At 45.1% G+C, this 20,303-nt stretch overlaps 1 pseudogene; it reads right to left on the bottom strand.

Annotated features, from left to right (window-relative positions):
• Window positions 1-10,416: 10,416 nt before the first annotated feature.
• The window catches only part of LOC121291355, a 41,972-nt pseudogene continuing 32,085 nt past the window's right edge, over window positions 10,417-20,303 (bottom strand).

The following is a 20,303-nucleotide window of genomic DNA, read 5'->3' as shown; positions in this document are numbered from 1 at the left end:
GCTTGGGTGGGGGGGGATTCTTAAAGTGGAGAGCTTTTTGAGCCAGCATGTAGAAAGTCCTACAAGAGAAGGGGCGGTACTGGACCTAATCTTAGGGAAGGAAGCCGGGCAAGTGGTAGAAGTGTCTTTTTGGGAGCTTTTCGGGGATAGTGACCATAGATGCATCCCAGGCTGCTCTGTGAGGCAAGGGAGGAGATTGCAGGGGCTGACACTAATTTTCAAATTCTCTGGCCACAGGCGAGGTGCCAAAGGACTGGAGGACAGTGAATGTGGTAGCATTCTTCAAGAAGGGTAGTAGGGATAAACCAGGTACTTACAGGCCAGTGAGTCTAACGTCAATGGTAGGGAAACTATTGGAAAAAAATTCTGGGGACAGGATTAATCTGCACTTGGAGAGGCAGGGATTAATCCGGAATAGTCAGCATGGCATTGTCAGGGGGAGATCATGTCTAACAAATTTGATTGAATTTTTTGAGGAGGTGACCAGTTGTGTAGATGAGGGTAGTAGAGTTGATGTAGTCTACATGCGTTTCAGTAAGGCTTTTGACAAGGTCCCACATGGCAGAATAGTCAAGAAGGATAGAGCCCATGGGATCCAAGGCAATTTGGCAAATTGGATCTGAAATTAGTTTAGTGGCAGGAGGCAGAGGGTGATGGTTGAAGGTTGTTTTTGCGATTGGAAGTCTGTGATGAGTGGTGCACTGCAGGGATCGGTCTGGGACTCTTGCTGTTTGTACTGTACATTAATGATTTAGACGTGAATATTGGAGGTATCAGAAAGTTTGCAGATGACACGAAAATTGGTGGTGTCGTAAATAGTGAGGAGGAAATCCTTGGATTACAGGACGATATAGATGGGCTGGTAAGATGGGCAGAGCAGTGGCAAATGGAATTTAATCCTGAGAAGTGTGAGGTGATGCATTTTGGGAGGACTAACATGGCAAGGGAATACATAATGAATGGTAGGATTCTACAAAGTACAGAGGATCAGGGGGACCTTGGTATACATGTCCATAGATCCCTGAAAGCAACAGCACAGTAGATAAGGTGGTTAAGAAAGCATATAGGATACTTTCCTTTGTTAGCCAAGGCATAGAATATAAGAGCAGGGAGCTTATGTTGGATATGTTTAAAACGCTAGTTAGGCCACCGCTGGAGTACTGTGTGTAGTTCTCATCTCCACACTGTAGAAAGGATGTGATTGCACTGGAGAGGTTGCACAGGAGATTCACCAGGATGACCATGGACCATGGATGTCCAATCTCTCTACTCCTCTGTCTCCACTGGGATGGTCTGAGGGCTCTACACTTCTTCCTTGAACAGAGGCACGAACAATCCCATCCACTACAACTCATCTCCGTCTGGCTGAACATATTCTTTCACCGAACAATTTCTCCTTAAACTTGTCTCACTTCCTCCAAATAAAAGATGTGGCTATGGGTACCCACATGGGTCGCCAGTTACGCCTGTCTCTTTATGACGTATGTGGAACATTCCTTGTTCCAGTCCTACTCAGGCCCCCTCCCACAACTCTTCTTTCAGTACATCGATGACTGTTTCAGTGCCACTTCATTCTCTCGCCTGGACCTGGTAAAATTTATCAATTTTGTTTCCAATTTCCACCCCTCCATCACTTTCACATCGTTCATCTCCGCCACTTCCCTTCCCTTCCTTGACCTCTCCGTCTCAATTTCTGGTGATAGACTGTCCACCAATATTCATTGCAAGCCCACTGACTCCCACAGTTACCTTGATTACAGCTCCTCACACCCCGCTTCCTGTAAGGACTCCACCCCATTCTCTCAGTTCCTTCGCCTCCGTCGCATCTGTTCTGATGATGCCACTTTCCAAAACAATGCTTCTCAAATGTCTTCCTTCTTCCTTCTTCCTTAACCGAGGTTATTTATTTTTATTTTTTATTTAATTTTTAAAAAAATTTCATCAATATTTTTTCTTTTCCCACTTATTTTCATTATTATTATTTTTTACATTTATTTCCATTCTCATTCATTGTTTTATCCCCAGCTTTTACCCTATTTTCGATCTTTCTTCCTCCACCCCAACCCCATTAGGGCCATCTGTCACTTTCCAGAGTGTTCACACTGGTCCGGCCATTATCATATCTTGCTTCCTTTATGTCACCATTAGCACCTCCTTTAGCCAGTACAGCCACCATGAACAACTCTTTGACCTTTTGTTTATGCTATCTTTTGCCATCTCTCCTTTGCCTCCACCTATCGCTGGCCTTCTATCCAGCTACACTGGTTCCACCCCGCTGAATCAGTATATAGTTCATCACATCTCTACCTCCCTTTAGATCTGGAGAAGAGTCATTTGGATTCGAAACGTTGTCTCTGTCTTTCTCTCCACTGATGCTGTCAGACCTGCTGAGTGTTTCCAGCATGTTTTGCTTGTTTTCATTTCAGACTTCCGGCATCTGCAGTATTTTGCCTTCACCAGGATGTTGGCTGGGCTGGAGCGTTTCAGCTATGAAGAGAGACTGGATAGAGCTGGGGTTGTTTTCCTTAGAGGAGGGATGGCTGAGGGGGGACCTGATAGAGATATTCAGGATTCTGAGGGACATAGATAGGGTAGATGGGAAGAAACTTTTCCCCTTAGTGGAGGTGTCAATAACCAGGGGTCATAGATTTAAGGTAAGGGGCAGGAGGTTTAGTGGGGATGTGAGGAAAAACTTTTTCACCCAGAGGAGGTTGGAATCTGGAACACACTGCCTGAGGGGGTGGTAGAGGCAGAAACCCTCACAACAATTCAGAAATGTTTAGATGAGCACTTGAAACACGGCAGCCTGCACGAGCCACGGGCAGTGGAGACGGGAAGCTCTTATTCGCTGGTCAGACAGCCTCAAGAAACGGTTTGGGGGGGGGGGGTGGGGTGGAGGATGAGGGCGGGATGGCGAAGAGAGAGAGAGAGAGATTGTGCGCACGGCGGGGGCGTTGTCTGGAAGCTCTGATTGGCTGATGACCCTGCACGAGCCACGGGCGGTTGAGACGGGAAGCTCTGATTGGCCGTTGACGTCGCACGAGCCATGTTTTGAACCGTCAGAAGTCGGACGGCGGCGGAGAGCGATCGGGAGCAGCGAGCGGTTGGCGGTGTGAGTATTGAAGTGAGCGGCGAGGAAAACAAGGCAAATGGCCGCATTTTGGAGAACGCGATGCTCTAAATTAATCAATAAACGTTGTCAGCCAAGGAGACGGTTATTGAGAAAATACCGCCCCCCCCCCCCCCCCCCCCTCCCCCTCCCCACCCCTCGGTACCTCTCTCAGACCCAAAATCAAATCTCAGGCCATTTCTCCCACCGCTTTAACGAACCCGTTTCTTTTCACACCACCCGCCGTCGTCATTTTATCATCGTTCCAATTCATTCCTCGCTGACAGTCGCCACATTTAAAGAAAACTCAATCCGTGACTGAAAGGATCAGTAAATCAACAACTTGTATTTAAGGTGATTAAAAAGGTCCTAAGGTCCTTCACAGGACTTGGGCTGACAGGTGGTAAGTAACATTTGCGCCACACAAGTGCCAGGCAATGACCATCTCCAACAAGAGAGGATCTAACCATCGCCCCCTTTGACAGTCGATGACATTCCCATCACTGGATCCCCTACAATCAACATCCTGGGGGTTACCATTGACCAGAAACTGACTGACCTGGACCAGCGATATCAATACTGTGTCTACAAGAACAGGTCAGAGGCTGAGGATCGTGCAGTGAGTAACTCACCTCCTGACTCCCCAAAGCCTGCCCACCATCTACAAGGCACAAGTCAGGAGTGAGATGGAATACTCCCCACTTTCCTGGATAAATGCAGATCCCACAACACTCAAGAAGCTCAACACCGTCCAGGGCAAAGCAGCCCCGCTTGATTGGCACCACATCCACAAACATTCACTCCCTCCACCACCAACACACTGTAGCATAGTGTGTACCATCTACAAGATGCACTGCAGGAATTCACCAAGGCTCCTTCGACAGCACCTTCCAAACCCGCGACCACTACCATCTAGAAGGACAAGAGCAGCAGATAGATGGGAACACCACCACCTGGACGTTCCCCTCTAAGTCACTCACCATCCTGACTTGGAACTGCTCCTTCACTGTTGCTGGATCTAAATCCTGGAACTCCCTCCCTAATAGCTCTGTGGGTGTACCGACACCACATGGACTGCAGCAGTTCAAGAAGACAGCTCACCACCACCTTCTCAAGGGCATCTAGGGTCAAAGTGAGCTTGCACTGGAACCTGAACCAGCCTCACAGGTGGGACCACGGAACGAGGGGAAAAAAAATTCACTTGAGTCTTTTTTTATATTCATCCATGGGATGTGGGCATTGCTGGCTGGGTCAGCATTAATTTATTGCCCATCCAGAGTTGCCCTTGAAAATGTGGTGGTGAACTACCTTCATGAACCGTTGAAGTCTTTGTGGTGTAGGTACTCCTACAGAGCTGTCAGGAAGAGAGTTCCAGGATTTTGACCCAATGACAGGCTACCTGCAGTAACTTGAACTGCAGGAGATGCAGGCACAAGTTCTAAAGTACACTCTGGTGGAAAGAGGTTGGTTCAATGTTTAGATTGGGGTGGGTGGGGGTGGTGATGGCTGTGGAGATTTGCAATCACATGCATCATCACCGCTGTGATCCTCATCATGTGCAGCACACAAGCTCGTGAGCCTTTGGGGCAAGTATGATCCCTACAATCACTGTCCGATCCAGTTCAGGCACACAATGTGGTTAAGAACGAGAAGAGCTCTGCCTTGGCCAGACTCTCCCCAGCCCATATTCTCCAACCTGAACGAAGAAGCAAAGGTTGCAAAACGCCATGAATGCCGCACACATGATATGTTAACTTATTCTGCCAAAACATTGGTGTTAAAATTGTCTCGGTTTGTGATGCAATAAAAGGTCAAATCCTTGAAATAAAAGCAGAAAAGGCTGGAAAACACTCAGCAAGTCATCAAGAACTTTTATGTACTACCTCTAAGATAATAAAATGTCCCAAGACACTACACAAGCATTAGAAAACAAAGTATGATGGAGCTGCGAGGAGCTATTAGGCCAGATGACCAAGAGCTGGAGATGATGTCGCTGAGGGGCAGCATGCAGATGAGAAATCGAGGGCCAAGTATGGATTCTTGGGTGACACCAGAGGTAATGGTGCTTGAGCAGTTAGCCATTGCAAGTGATTCTCTGGCTGCGATTAAATAAGTAAAAATGGAAAACCAGGTGACAGAGCAGCCCCACCCAGCTGGACAACTGGAGAGGCATTGAAAGAGGATGGTGCCGTTAACTATGTCAAAGGCTGTAGTCAAGAAGGACAAGGAGCGAAAGTTTCCCCTTTTCACAGTCACAAAGGATGTCATTTATCACTTTGATAATAGCTGTTCTGGTACTGTGGCAATGATGGAAACTTGATTGGAGGGAATCAAACATGGAGTGCCAGGAAAGATGGACATACATGGATTTTGGAGGCAACACCATGTTCAAGAACTTTGGAGAAGAAAGGGAGGTTGGAGATAGGATGGTAGTTTGCAAGGATGTGAGGAGAAGGTTTTTTATTAGGTGAGGAATAATGGTAGAGAGGGACAGCAGCTGAACAGAGAGAATCATTTAGAATATTGGCTAAAATGGGGATGAGTAGGGGAAGTTATTTTTTATTCTTTCATAAGATGTTGGTATCACAGGTAAGGCCAGCATTGTTGCCCATCCCTAATTGCCCTTGAGAAGGTGGTGGTGAGCTGCGTTTTTGAACTGCTACAGTCCATGTGGTGTAAGTACACTAAGAGTGCTGTTAGGTCGGGAATTCCAGCATTTTGACCCAACAATAGTGAAGGACACGACTGCCACTGTACCTAGATGGTGGAGGGAGTGAATATATAAAGTGGTGGATGGGGTGCAGACCCGGCATGCTGCTTTGTCCTGGATGATGTCGAGTTTCTTGACTGTTGGAGCTGCATTTATCTAGGCAAGTGGAGATTATTACATCACTGAAGAAGGTACACTCTCCTTTCCTGGAGTGACTACATAGGCCAGTTGAAGAGGGGTAGTTACACTCTCCGATCCCACAGCGACCACAGAAACTCAGGCTTCCTTTTAACCGGTTTTATTCAAGTAAGGGAGCCGCAATCATTCCTAAGAATGAAGACCCAGCTCCCAGATTAATTACATTTCATTACTTCTGTGCTTTTTCTTATAATACATTTGAATACATCCAATTGGTAACCGACAGACCAGTCCCATGCTAATTCTATCCTATTGAGTACATAAACAGGTCATTTTGCTAACCAATTATTCTAAAGGATGCATACATAATTATATTATCAAATCAAAATTAAAACAAGTACACAAGGACATTGGTTCCCACAATTCAAGATTGTGTTTCATCAAAGCCCCCTCTTTGTCCATTGTTCGTCTCCCCATATCTAAGCTAAAACCACCTGCCCCTTCCCTATGTGAGAGGGGAGTACACTTAATCTAATTTATGTCATACTTTTGTCTCCAGTCTGACTCAAGGCTGTGCAATGTTCATCTGGTAATCTTCAACTCTTCATATGTTTAGCAGCCATGTCTGCCTGGAGATTTTAAGGGTTTTTCAGTAAATTCTTACTGTATTCTCTTTTAGCATTTTTAATTTCCCCTGAACATTCCCTCCTTTTGGCCCTTGGCAAAACCCAAGCTGGCCACACCTTAAGTTGAGAATTCCTCTTCTGGTCCTTCGGGTGGCCAGTCATCCAGACCGCCAGAGGAATCCTAAACCACCTGGTTGTATAACCTAACTTCCCCTTCTCCTGTCTTCTCCCTTGGAGTACGCACAGGTTGGGGAATTGATGTGCACCTTTGGTTTGTTACTATCTGTGCCTGGAGAATCCCTTTCCAGGTTTTATGTTGGTAGCAGCAGAGTCCGATAGTCTATAAGAGCATAATCCCTGTGACTATTGTCATGCCCATTCTAACAATCTCCCACCAATTCATCAATCTTCTGGCCGTTGCATAGGAAGTAACTGATTGGGCTGACCTCCTGGCCGATTGGGTGGCTAAGTCCACTTCCAAACGCTCCCTCGTGATGTGCTTTCTAGAAGCTTCTACGTACGATTGAGCTATTCTTGTGGCTTCCTGCATGGCTAGGTGTGCTATTCTGACAGGAGTTTAATCAGCGAACAATGTGTCATCCCACCAAGGGCTAAACAAGTACCCTGTGGTTCTGCCTGGCCAAGGGAAGTCTCCTATAGTAAAAGGATCGGTCACCTGTAGGCAAAAACTCGAGTTGCTAGCACAAAGTAAGTCCCACTAAAGGAACTCAGCCTCACTGGTCATGAAGCACCATTGAGTTGAGGATAGCTGAATTGCCTTAAATGCTTCCTGAATTGGTAAAGCGGTGAATGTAACTTTGCTTATGTTGAAATACCTCCAGTGTTTGACATGAGCACACGATGTAATTTCGTGATTCTGAATGACAGTCTCTAGTACTCATCAGTACCATGTCTTTTACATAGGATATATATCCACTTAGCCCTACACGGAATACTAACCCCCCTCATCTACTCCTAGGGACTCAATCTTATAGCTGTTCAGGAAAGCCTCGTTTGGATGGTGTTCTTGGGAATGGCCATGATGAATTTTATAACTCCATCCTTTGTTCCACTTGGGGTTGTGTAATCAATTCCTGTCACTCCTTGCGTAAATTTATGAGGTTTAAATGATAAACTGACTTGAACATGTGTTTGGGAATTGTTCCGAACCTGATATCTTCAATGTCGGATTTTGCCCCATCAATTAGATCTCGTGCTAGCATATCACCTGCCCTCCCTGTAGCTTGTGATTCGGGTATGTCTATTATCCTGTCTGCAGTCTGTCTAAGGATCCTCCTTGTAGCTCCACGGATGTCAGGGCATATGCTGTCCCGCGCGCACTGTAATGCAATATTCGGGCAGTCTCAGCGGCCACCCAGGAGGCATAATCATGACCCTGGGGAATTCCACTGCATACCTTCCTCCAATCCAAAAAGCAACTGTCCACCACTACACTTTATTTCCTGACACTCTAGCAACTTCAGAACCTTGCTGCCACTGTCCCTTTTATTCCACGGGCTTCAGCTTTGCTGACAAGACAGTAATGTGACACTTCATCAAACACTTTTGGGAAGTTCATGTACACCACATCAACCAATCAGCCCCCTCCGAGCCCCACATCATCCTGATTTGGAAGTATATTGGCGTTCCTTCACTGCCTTTGGATCGAAATCCTGGAACTTCCTTCCTAACAGCGCTGTAGGTGTTCATGGTTTATGCACTTGAGTGTCCCGTAAGACACAAATAATGAGGACAGACAGACAAATGTTTAATAAAACCTGTAGGAGTAATAGATCAGATTTGATCTTTGTGTCTGGAGACTTGATGCTGATTCTTAAGCGTCGATGTTTTCATTGTTGTAGACGTTCTGAGTCAACTGTTACTGAGGCAGCAGAAAGAAAGACCCTCAAAGAAAAGTTTAAAAATTCAATAGCATTTAAAATCAAATTGGAGATAACATTGCCTGATGTGGAGAACAGGCGATTTGGAAGGGGTGGGAAGGCCCTCCCCTGTCCTTTGGCCTCAGTAAGACACTCTATCCAGTGCAGGCTACTTAACACTGCCGAAATAAAGAAAGGAATGACAAATCTCTTTGTCAGTGATAAACTACGACCGTTATAGTGGGGTAAATCAGCAGTCGATGTTAGGACCACCGTTTTTCTTCATCTATACACAAGACCCAGAGCTTGGCGTGTTGGGCAAAATTTCAGAATTGGCAGATGTCACGACACCTGGGAGTACTGTGAGTAGATTAGTTCAAGAGGACACGGAGAATGGATGGACACAGGGAACAGATTAAATTTAACGCAGATGTTGTGGTATCGTTGACAAACGGACCACAGGAGGCTCAGGTACAGGTCACAATCGTTTATTCAAGCAATTGCAGTGAGAGAACCATCTTAAGGCACCTTGAGATAGCACTTTGCCAAACTGCAAGCATACAGCTTATTTTATACACGACTGATCACGTACAAGAACAATGTTCAAATTCCAATCTTCTCAGCATATCGGTTACATCTTACATGCTCTTTCACGTCGGCGGAGACCTCGCCCTCTATCTAGGCTGGGACCATCTGTCCTTTCCTTATCTGTTAAAGAGCACTTAATCTATATTGTTGCCATCCTCTGATTCCAGTCCGACTCCCAAGGCCTTTCTGTTGTTTGCAGACCCTAAGGCTGTGCAAGATTCATCTGGTAACCTTTAACTGTTAATGTGCTTGGTAGCACTGGCTGCCTGGAGATTTTAAGTAATTCATTCCCTTTCAATAAATTTGTAATGTATTTCCCCTAATGGGTGGACATAGAACAGAATAAATTTAATGCAGAGAAGTATGAAGTGATACATTTTGATAGGCAGAATGAGGTGAGTAGAGAGGTAGACAGGGAGAAACTGTTCCCACTGGCAGAATGGCTGAGAATCAGAGGACGCTCAATTAGGTGAATGGCAAAATAATCAAAGGCCACATGAATGGACTCCTTCTGGCCTTTAACATTGTGATTCTCGATTTTTTTACGCAGCGAGTGGTTAGGATCTGGAATGCATTGGAGGAGGCAGAGTCAATTGCAGTTTTCAAAAGGAAATTGGATAATCATCCAAAGAGTAAAAAGTTCAGGGCTATGGTGGAAGGGCAGGTTAGTGCGACTAGCTGAGTTGCTTTTGCAGAGAGCTGACGGAGGGCCAAATGGCCTCCTGTTTTGTAACCATTGTATGATTCTGTGTCGCCCCAATTCATGCTGTCACTTTCTCCGCCTGTTCACACTGAGACTCTCCCCAACCTCATTCTCCCCAGTTCATTCTGAGACTCCCCCAAGTTCACATTGACACAGGAATGAGGGGCTGGGGAATGTTCCCCTGGAAATTGGTTTATTACTTTGTCATTTCTAGTCAAAGCAGAAATAGGGATGAAAGAACATGTTTACAATTTTGCTGTCGTCACTGATTTGGAAAATCCACTGTTGCAATTACAGTGAGAAATTCTCCCCAGTTTGGAGCTGAGACCTCATGGCTACAGTAGCAAGTTTTCAGATGGAATTCCTTGCTCAGTTATTCTAACCAAAATATAAAACCATTTCTTTAAATGTCAGGATGATTGCAGCTTCATTAGTTGAATGTAAATCTCCCACTGGCATGAGATCAGGATTTACAGTATCCAGAGGGACATATGATGGTTGTTTCCTCACATCCTATCCTGCAAAGGACTGAAACATTTACATGTAGAAATCTCTTGCTCTCATAGCACTAAATGAGCTCTAATTATATGGAAGCAATTATCTTCAGGAGGACTGTTCCCGGATGCACAATATCGGAGCGGTCTAATCGTTTGCTGGACTTCCTATTCCCGGGATATAGCACAGAGCTTATAGGGTTTTGGAAAACATATTTGTGCATGAATAGGCGTGAGGTCCAGGTCTGTCATATCCGCCGGTGCCTGGAACTTAAGCTTCTGCAGCAAAGTTGTGAAAAACAGGAAGAGCTCCATCTTGGCCAGACTCTGCCCAGCACAAACCCTAGAGCCTGAGGTATAATAAAAGAGGTTTTAAAAGATGCTGTAAATATTCAGTTTTACCAAACAAAATATTGTTCTTCAATACATATTCTACTGATAGTACAACCCGTTATCAATTAATGTGTCCACCAGATAATCTCAATGCCACCTGCCTCTTGTGTAAGCAAGCTCCTCATCCACTACACTCTGGAAAATGCCTTTTCTCCCCAGCTTCTGTCCATACAAATCCAAACGGCCAATTATGGCCTCACCTGTCTACTCTCGGTTATCAGCAAAGCGATGGAAGGTGCCGTTGACAGGTTCGTCAAGCGACACCTACTCAGCATGCTCAGTTTGGGATCCGCTGTGGCTACTCGACACCTGACCTGATTACACCCTTGGTCCAAACATGGACAAAAGAGCAGAACTCAATAGGTGAAGTGAGAGTGACTGACCTTGACATCAAGGCAGCATTTGACCGAGAGTGGTAGCAAGGAGCCCTAGCAAAACAGAAGTCAATGGGAATCAGGGGGAAAACTTTGCGCTGGTTGGAGTCACATCTAGCACAAAGAAGATGGTTGTGGTTATTGGGGGCAATCATCTCAGTTCCAGGACATCACTGCATGAGCTCCTCAGGGTATCGAGACCTTCAGCTACTTTATCAATGATCTTCCCTCCATTAGAAGTAGGAATTTTTTTTTGAACTGCACAATTACATTGGCAACTTCTCAGGTTTAAAGCAGTCTGTGTCCGTGTACAGCAAAACCTAGACAACTTTCAAGCTTGGACTGATAAGTGGCAATTAACATTCACATCACTGAAATGCCAGACCATTACCATCGCCAACAAGAGATCTATCCATTTCCCATTGACATTCAGCGGCACTTTCACAGTTGAAACCCGCTGGAAGGAGGTTTCATCCTGGAGGTAACCATTGAGCAGGAACCTAACTGCAGCAGCCAGCATAAATTTTGCTTTCAAAAGCAGGCCAGAGGCTGGGAATTCTGCTGTGAGTAACTTACTCCTGACTCCTCAAAGTTTGAGACAAGGCACAGTCAGGTGTCTGATGGAATAGCACCACTTGCCTGGGTTAGTGCAGCTCCAACAAGACTCAAGAAACTTGACACCATCCAAAATGCTTGCTTTAATGTTCCAGTAAAGCTTAACACAAACTTGAGGAAGAACACCTCATCTTCCGATCAGATCTTCTGGACTCAGCATTGCGTTAAACAATTTCAGACCATGAACTCGATCCTCCATTTTGTAATTTATTCCCCTGAGTGCTGGTCTGTATTTCGTTCTCATGGTTTTCTTTCAGACAGTACTGATCTTTATTTTGTATTAATATATTATGCTATTTTGCTTTCAGACAGCGCCTACCTCTATTCTGCTTTTAATGCCTACTCTGGACCAATAATTTGTTCCTTTACTACTACCATTCCCAATCCCTTTGCATTTTGTTCCATGACATCTTTGTAATTTAATTTCCCAGGCCCTCCACCCTATCCCTGACCTTCCCTTTGTTTCCACCTGACCCTCGCTTTTTCAACAGCATAAAACCCATCACATTTCTGACTCTCCAGTTCTGAGGAAGAGTCATATATGACTAGAAACATTAACTCTGTTTCTCTGTCCACAGATACTGCCTGAGCTGCTGAGTTTTTCCAGTACTTTTTGTTTTTATTTCAGAATCTCAAGCACCCACAGTTTTTTGCTTTTATTACCACCTGGCACAAAGCAGCCGCTTGATCAGCACCCTTCCACCATTCTAAACATTCACTCACTCTGATTGGCACACAGTGGCTGTAGAATGTACCATCTACAAGATGCATTGCAACGTCTAGTTCTATAACAACAGCTACGAAACCCAGGACCTTCTATCACAACGGCAGCAGATGTACGCATGGGAACACCACTACCTGAAAGTTCTCCTCCAAGTCCCACACTGTCCTGACTAGGGAATTTATCACCATTCCTTCACTGTCATTGGGTCAAAAATCTGGAACTCCCTAACAACAATGTGGGTATTCACGAAGGCAACTCACCACCACCTTGTGTACAAAGTATGATTCAAACCACTTAATCTGGTTCTCAGTGCTGGGGCCTAAGTTATTTACAATATATATTAATGACTAAGATAAAGGGATAGAGAGTAATGTTTGCTAATGATGCAAAGCTAGTTGGGAATGCAAGCTGTAAGGAGGGCACAAAGTGGCTGCAAAGAGATCTAGACAGGTTAAGAGAGTGGGCAACAAGGCAGCAGACAGGGTATATAATGTGTGAAGCTATTCACTTTAGCTGTAAGAGTAGAAAAGCAGAATATTTTTTAAAAGATATGAAACATGTAAATGTTGATATTCAGTGAGACTTGGGTGTGTTTGGACAAGGAAGTCAACAAGCAGGTACAGGAAGCAATGAGGAAGGCAAATGGCAGATTGACCTATATTTCAAGGGAATTGGAGTACAGGAATAAATAAGACTTGCTATAATTGTACAGGGATTTGATGAGACCACACCTGGAATACTGTGTGCAGTTCTGGTCTCCATATTTAAGGAAGGATATGCTTGCATTGAAAGTGGTACAGTGAAGGTTCACTAGATTGGACCCCAGGATGAGAGGCTTGTCCTATGATGAGAATCTGAGGAAATCGCATTGATATTCTCTGGAGTTTAGAAAAATGAGGGGTGATCTCATTGAAACATAAAATATTCTGAAGGGGCTTGAGATGGGGGACATTGAGAAGTTGTTTCCCCTGGCTGGGGAACCTAGGACACGTGGGCACAATGTCAGGGTAAAGGAAAGATCACTTGCGACGGAGATGAGGAGAAATTTTTTCACTCAACAGGTTGTGAATCTTTGGACTTCTGTACTCAAAGGTCCTGAAGGAGAGTATTGGACTTAAAACGTTAACTCTGTGCTCTCTCCACAGATGATGCCAGAGTGTTATCAGCACTTCTGGTTCTATCCCTCCTGCAGAAGGTTGTGGATGCTCCATCGTTGACTATATTTAAGGCTGGGATGGACAGATTGTTAGTCCCTCAGGAAAACTAGCGATATAAGGAGCAGGCAGGAGATTGGGGTTGAAGACGAAGATCACGCACGATCATATTGAATGGTGGAGCAGGCTCCTGGGGCTGTGTCGTCTATTCCTGCTCCTATTTCTTATGTTATGTCCTCAGAGTTCTTCTGTGAGGATCTCTCCTTGCCCTCCCCCTCCCCCACTTTTTCTCTTATTTCCCCTCATAAATATTGTTCAACATTCATCAGATCCCACCTGTCCAATGATAACGCTCAGGCGATATTCAGCACTCCCTCCCATGTCCCCTCCAGTGCCTCTCTGTCATCACTCTGAATGAGCCAGAATTTTCTTCAATTAGACATTCACTCACTAAGCCTCTCTATCTCTCTCTTCCCTCCTTTAAGACACTCCCTAAAATCTACTTATCTGTTAAAGCTGTTGGTCACCTGTCTTAATAGCTCCTTTTAGTCATTTGGTAGAACAGAACTTGAGTAATGCTGAAAAAAGAGACATGCAATCGAAGATTTTCATCCTGCACCCATCAGGTCAGGAAAGGAAAACAAGAATTTATACTGCATGAGAAGAGAGTGCTGATTGGTGGGCAAGTGGACTCTGATTGGTAGAGATGTTGGCATGGCGAATGTAACAGAAAACAGTTAACTGTTAACAAGCTTTTCAAATTCAAAACAGGCAAATCGACTGATTGGTCAAGGCATGGGAAATGAACCAGGGAATGGCGGTTCCCCAAGCTTTTGTTTAGTTGGAAAAGGCATAATACACAGATGTGTTCCTTCTAACTGCAAAGCCCAGGGTTCTGTGTGTGTGAATAAATGTGGCTTCTAGCATGCGAGCCTGACTGACAAACTTCAATCGGTTTTCAGTGTAATCCTTAGCACAGTCAGGATTGTTCAGCAAGTGTTGCCAAATCATGGAATCACATCTAACGTTGGACATTCTGGTGGGAATTTTCTGCCCCACCAGCAGCTGGGTTTGTGGCTGGCAGAGACAGGGAACATGTTGGGATGATGCAAATTGGGCTCTCGATGGCAGTAAATGCTGATGGGAAACGGCGGTCCTGGTCGTCATGGTGGTTAATGGCAGGTCGCTATTGAGGCTAAAGGCATCTTACCGGAATACTGTCCTGGCATATTATCTGCTCGGCCAGCGGGAGTTTACTCCTGTCCAGATCACACTGCACTTACCGGGAAGGCACAGGCTGCTTCACTTGGTGGAAAGTGCGCACCAATCACGTGGGGTGGGGTGCTGAAACATGAGGGGGACAGAAGGCAGACTACGCAGTGGGTGCAGCAACATGGAGGTGGTGGGTCGAGGTAGCAGAGAGGGGGGGTGGGAATGTCGGGAGTGGGAGGACGTCAAACCAGGAAGCCTTGCAGGGGGTGGTGGGGTTGAAGGGACCGGGGAGCAGTACAGAGACCATGGGAAAGCAAGGGCTAGTGAGGGGTGAGAAAGGAGGGGACAGTGATGGGTGGGATTCAGAGGGAGGGGGTCTCTGGTATTGATGGGGGAATTATGGGGGGCTAACTGAGGGTAGTCATGATGGGAGGTTACAGTTGATGTTTGAGGGGGCAGTAGGATGTGATATGGTGGGGGGTTGGTGAGGGTCCATCTGTGGCAGGTGAAGGGTCAGTTTGAGTGGTTGCAGGGGACAGGGTAAGGTGTCTGAAAAGTTTGAGCAGCTAGCCAATGCACACTGTTACTGTGCTGTAGCAACACGAGTGGCTTTCTCCACTTACAGGATGTTGCCATCAAACCAAAAAGTAATTCTGTCTATCACAAATGAGTATGTGTTGATTTGAATTTTAGTGTTGCTGTGATGCCAGGTATGTAGGCCATGTGTCGCAATGACTAGCAGATCATATTGAACAGCATGTTCCCTTCCCAGGAGTAGGCTATTCAGCCCTTCAAGCCCATTCCACCATTCAGTCAGATCATGGCTGATCTGGTTGTGGTCTCAACTCCACTTTCCTGTCTGCACCACCCCCCCCCCGTCATAACCCTTGACTCCCTTGTCAATCAAAAATCTGGTGAGCTCAACCAAGAATATATTCAATGACCCAGCCTCTCCTGCTTTCTGTGGAAGAGAATTCCAAAGACTAACTAGCATCTGAGAGAAAAAAATTCACCTTATTTCTGTCATAAATGGGAGACCCCTTTATTTTTAAACTGTGTCCTCTATTTCTAGACTCCCCTATAAGGGGAAACGTCCTCTCAGTAACACCCTGTCAAGCCCCCTCAGAATCCTATGTGTTTCAATGAGATCACTCCTCATTTGTCCACTTCTCATTTGTCTAAACAACTGTCGATATAGGCCCAACCTATTCAACCTTTCCTTATATGATAAGCCCTTCAACTCTGGAATCAGTTGACTGAAACTTTTCTGAACTGTTTATAATGCAATTATACCCTTTCCTAAGGAGACGAGCACTATACACAGTACTCGAGGTGTGCTTTCCTTAAAGTCCTACAGCTGTATCAATACTTCCCCACTTTTATGCTCCATTCCCATTACAATAAACACCAACATTCCATTTGCCTTCTGAATCACCTGCATACTAACATTTTGTGATTCATGTAACAGGACGCCCAGATCCTTCTGTTCTGTAGAGTTCTGCAGTCTCTCCATTAAAATAATATTCTGCTTTTCTATTCTTCCTCCCAGGGTTGTAATTTTAGCTGCTGGTAGCCCCATGTACATGGATATCAGGCAAGAGGACAACACAGAAGGGAGACATTTGAGTCCTCAGCTCAGGTAATTGTTGAGTTTGACTCTGCCCCATTGTCAGGCATGGCAGGAAATACAGGAGCTGCAGATGTAGTACGGCCACTATGAGTGACACTAGAGGTGTTGGCCCAGGCAGTCAATTGTATCTCTCAGCAATAAGAACATTAACACATTTCCTGAGTTATTTATTACCTGCACCGAAAGGCATGAAAGCCTCTCTCTGAACAAGTCTCCCCTCAGAGTTCAGAAAGTGGGACGGGTTGAATTCATCCGGCTTCACCCATTGAGTTTTATCCCGTAGAACTGACGAAAGCACAATTATGATGTGACTTCTCTGTAAAAGAATGACAAACTAGATCAGCAGCAGGTAGCATGTGGTTCAATCCCTGTCCTGGAACCAAGCTATTTAATCTTCTCACTGTGGTGGATTGGAAACAGTTTCAAACCATTTATAACATTCTCCCAAATGTTGCTGTTTTCTGCTGATGAACTTTGCTGATTATATCCTCGTGTGTGGGATTTTAACTTCATTCATACTGAAAAATCAGTGATTATAAATCATAATGCTCGATTGAATTTCAAATGCATTTTGGAGGTAAGATATTGCAGTTGTTATCAGTCTTAGCTACGGTCTGTTGGAAACTGAGTTAAAACATCCAAAACTCATTTCACTTGCACTCACTCACTGTGCAAGCAGTCAAGGTTTGTTCTTCCATTAGTCTGGACTGTTTACAAACTACCAAAGGTGATGGGAACAGTGCTAGCCACACCTTATTTTGCCAACTAATTATTTCCAAATTTTGGAACATTATCTAAATTTGTATTTTATTGGCATCCAATTGCAGTTCCATTCACATCTCCTCAGATAATGAAGCCAGCATGCAGCAGGACCTGGACAACATTCAAATTTGGGCTTACTTGGGCAAGTAACATTCATGCCACACAAATGCTAGGCAATGACCATCTCCAACAAGAGAAAACCTAACCATCTCCCTTTGACATTTAACAGACCACCAGTGATCCGGCGTGTTTCCTGTGCATCATAATTAATGACGGCACAAAAAGCCACCATTGCAGCTGATGGGAAAAACTCCAGTTTCGACACCCACTCCTGCACTTAGTGCAATACCGGGAAAATCCCGCCCCATGTAACTGGAAACCCCATAATTGCGGAGAGGCACAATCATGCAACCTTTCAACTCTCACCATCTGCAGTTTTACCTTGGGAATAAAATGTCCCCTGAGGTGTGTGTCAGCGATATTTTCACGAGTAAACATTGGAATGACACTGGCAAACCTCAGGACCTCATTTATCACAGCGTTGGTGCAGGGCAACCTTTGTTGATCTTCCATTCAGTTGCAATCTCCCATCAATTTCTTCCTGCACCCTCTCTAAAAGGCAAAGCAGTAATGTTGGGTGTCACATAGCAAAAAAAAGTAAGATACTCCTAAGCTCAGAGTCTCGTCCCATCCCTTGGAACATAGGAACAGCAAGTGATCATTCAGCCCTTCTAGCTTGTCCTTGCATTAAATTAGCTCAAGGCTAATCCGCATCTCATCTTCACTCAAGCATCTTTGCTCCAAATTCATCAATGCCCCTACCCAACCTAAAAATCTATAGATCTTGAAAATTTCAGTTGACCCCTTTTGAGGGAGCCTGACCCATCTTCAGATAAAGGATGTGCAAAATTCAATGTCAGTGGTGGTGCAGAACAATCATTACCAGGAAATTGAAAAGGATAATACTGCAAATACTGGAAATCGGATATAAAAACAGAAAATACTGGGAAAAGCTTAGCAGGACAGGCAGCATCTGTGTTGAGAGAGAAAAACAGTGTTAACATTTCCAGGTCTGTGACTTTGGAAAAATTGGAGATGTAATAAATTTTGAGCAAGGGTGGCAGGGACATGGGCAAATAGGTAGGGTCTGTGATAGGGTGTAAGACAGGAGAGATTGAAAGACAGAAGAGTTAGTCCTCCAGGGCCAAGGGCATGGTGGTGTGGCAAGAAAAGAAACAGATGATGTACATGGAGCAGTGACTGAAAGAAAAGAAAAATGAAACAAGTGAGGAGAAGGAAACAAAATGGGAGACAGGGTTTATGGTTTGAAATTGTTGAACTTATTGTTGAATGCAGAATTAAGACCATAAAGTTCCTAATTGAAAGATGAAGTGTTAGCCTCACTGGAACAGTGTAGCAGACGGAAAAGTCAGTGTGAGATAAAGGTGAGGATTTAAAATGACAGGCCCCTGGAAGCTTGGGGTCATGCTTCCAGACTCAGAGGAGGTGTTCCACAAAGTGATTACTAAGGCTGCATCTGGTCTCCCTAGTGTAGAGGAGTCCACGTTGTGAGGAGCGGATACAATAGAATGGATTGAAAGAAATATAAGTAAAGCACTGCTTCACCTGGAAGAAGTATTTGGGGCCTTGGATAGTGGGCAGAGAGGAGGTAAAAGGACAGCTGTTACATCTCCTGAGTTTGCACGATAAGGTGCCGTGGGAAGAGGTGACTGAGAAATGGACCAGGGTGTTATGGAATGAAAGGGGTGGGAAGGGGAATAGGAGTTTGGTTGTGGCAATACCAGGAAGTGGGTTAAAAGAAGAGGGAGGGATTGTGAAAGGGAACACACAGAAGATGTAGGGCATTGGAGACGGGGCTGAGAACATGGAGTGGGGCAAGCAGGAGGGGGACCAAATTGGGAAACGTTATGAATGTCAAGGGGCCTATGGGGGGTAATCAGGAGAAAGGGAGATCATCAGGAGGGTAATTGAGAAAGGGAGTATGCAGAGTGAGACGATCAGAGAACAGATAGTGAGGAGAAGTGGAACAGGGAGAGGGAGGAACAATCAGGAGAGCAGTGGGGGGCTGTATATTCTGGAGAGGGAGGGTACAATCTGCTGCGTGTGGCCTTTCATTCATGTGAAATTTTCCCACTGGTGACTGCTCTGAGTCACCACCAAAACCACCCTGGGCGACCCACAGATGCCTGTTTCCGGAGGGTCATTGACTGATTCGGCACCAAACATCTGCTCACCTCTCCCCTTGCCCTCTTGTCCCATTCCCTTGTCTTACCCACCCTATCGGAAGTTAAAATCCACCAATGTTTCTGTTCTCTATAATTCTCATTCTCGATTCAGAAATAAGTGCTTGAATAAATAAGTGAAGAGAAATTTCTTGAGTACTTACTCTAAATTTCTGGGTATTTCATCATGTGGAGCAGACCCCAGCGAAGGGTGGTGGACGTGGTTTCTGTTCCAGCAGCAAACAGTTCATTGATCAACCTGAACATATTTTTGTCATGGAAAAAGGAATCTGGATTCCCTGCTTCCTTGAGGTGAGAATTGAAAGGTGAGCAATTCGGTTTCAATAAAACAGTCCATTTTACAACTGGCAGGAGTGAAATAGACCCTGATAATTGGGGTGACCAACTGCCCTGTATTTTAAGGGATTGCCCCTTATATTCACTGTTTGCCCTGCATCCCTTAAAGGATGCCTTTTGTACATTATTTCTGGGACAACCAGTGGAGACTGAGTTTGGGAGTGTCAGTTGAGTGATTTGAGCAGAAGTGCAAGTCTGTGAAGTGACCGACAGAGAGATGATAATGTTGTGACTCCACAAGATAAGTTGTAAGTTTTTGTTGCTTTAATGCCACCCCTGCCCCCAACCAACTCGTTGCCTCTGCTCTTACGGTCACCAGAAACACCCATATCCACAATGCTATAACACCCTCAACCCCTCCAACTACCCCCGCCCCCGGCCCTGCAGCCCCGCTCTTAGACCTGCCATTGCCATCTCATTCAATGGGTCACCAGCAAATTGCACTCCCTCCCACTTCCCGGTCTCATTGTCGAAGTGTCACTTATTTCATAAGAGTTGGTCACCCTGCTGACAATATTGGATTGTCATGAAAGACCAATTGGTTCTTTAATGTCACTTGGGGAGAAAGTGACCGCTGCCCTTATCCAGGCT

This window comes from Carcharodon carcharias, chromosome 19 (genome assembly GCF_017639515.1).
Source record: "Carcharodon carcharias isolate sCarCar2 chromosome 19, sCarCar2.pri, whole genome shotgun sequence".
NCBI classification, from domain to species: domain Eukaryota; kingdom Metazoa; phylum Chordata; class Chondrichthyes; order Lamniformes; family Lamnidae; genus Carcharodon; species Carcharodon carcharias.
The sequence above is the reverse complement of the archived record's forward strand: the minus strand, read 5'-3'. Positions and strand labels throughout refer to the sequence as shown.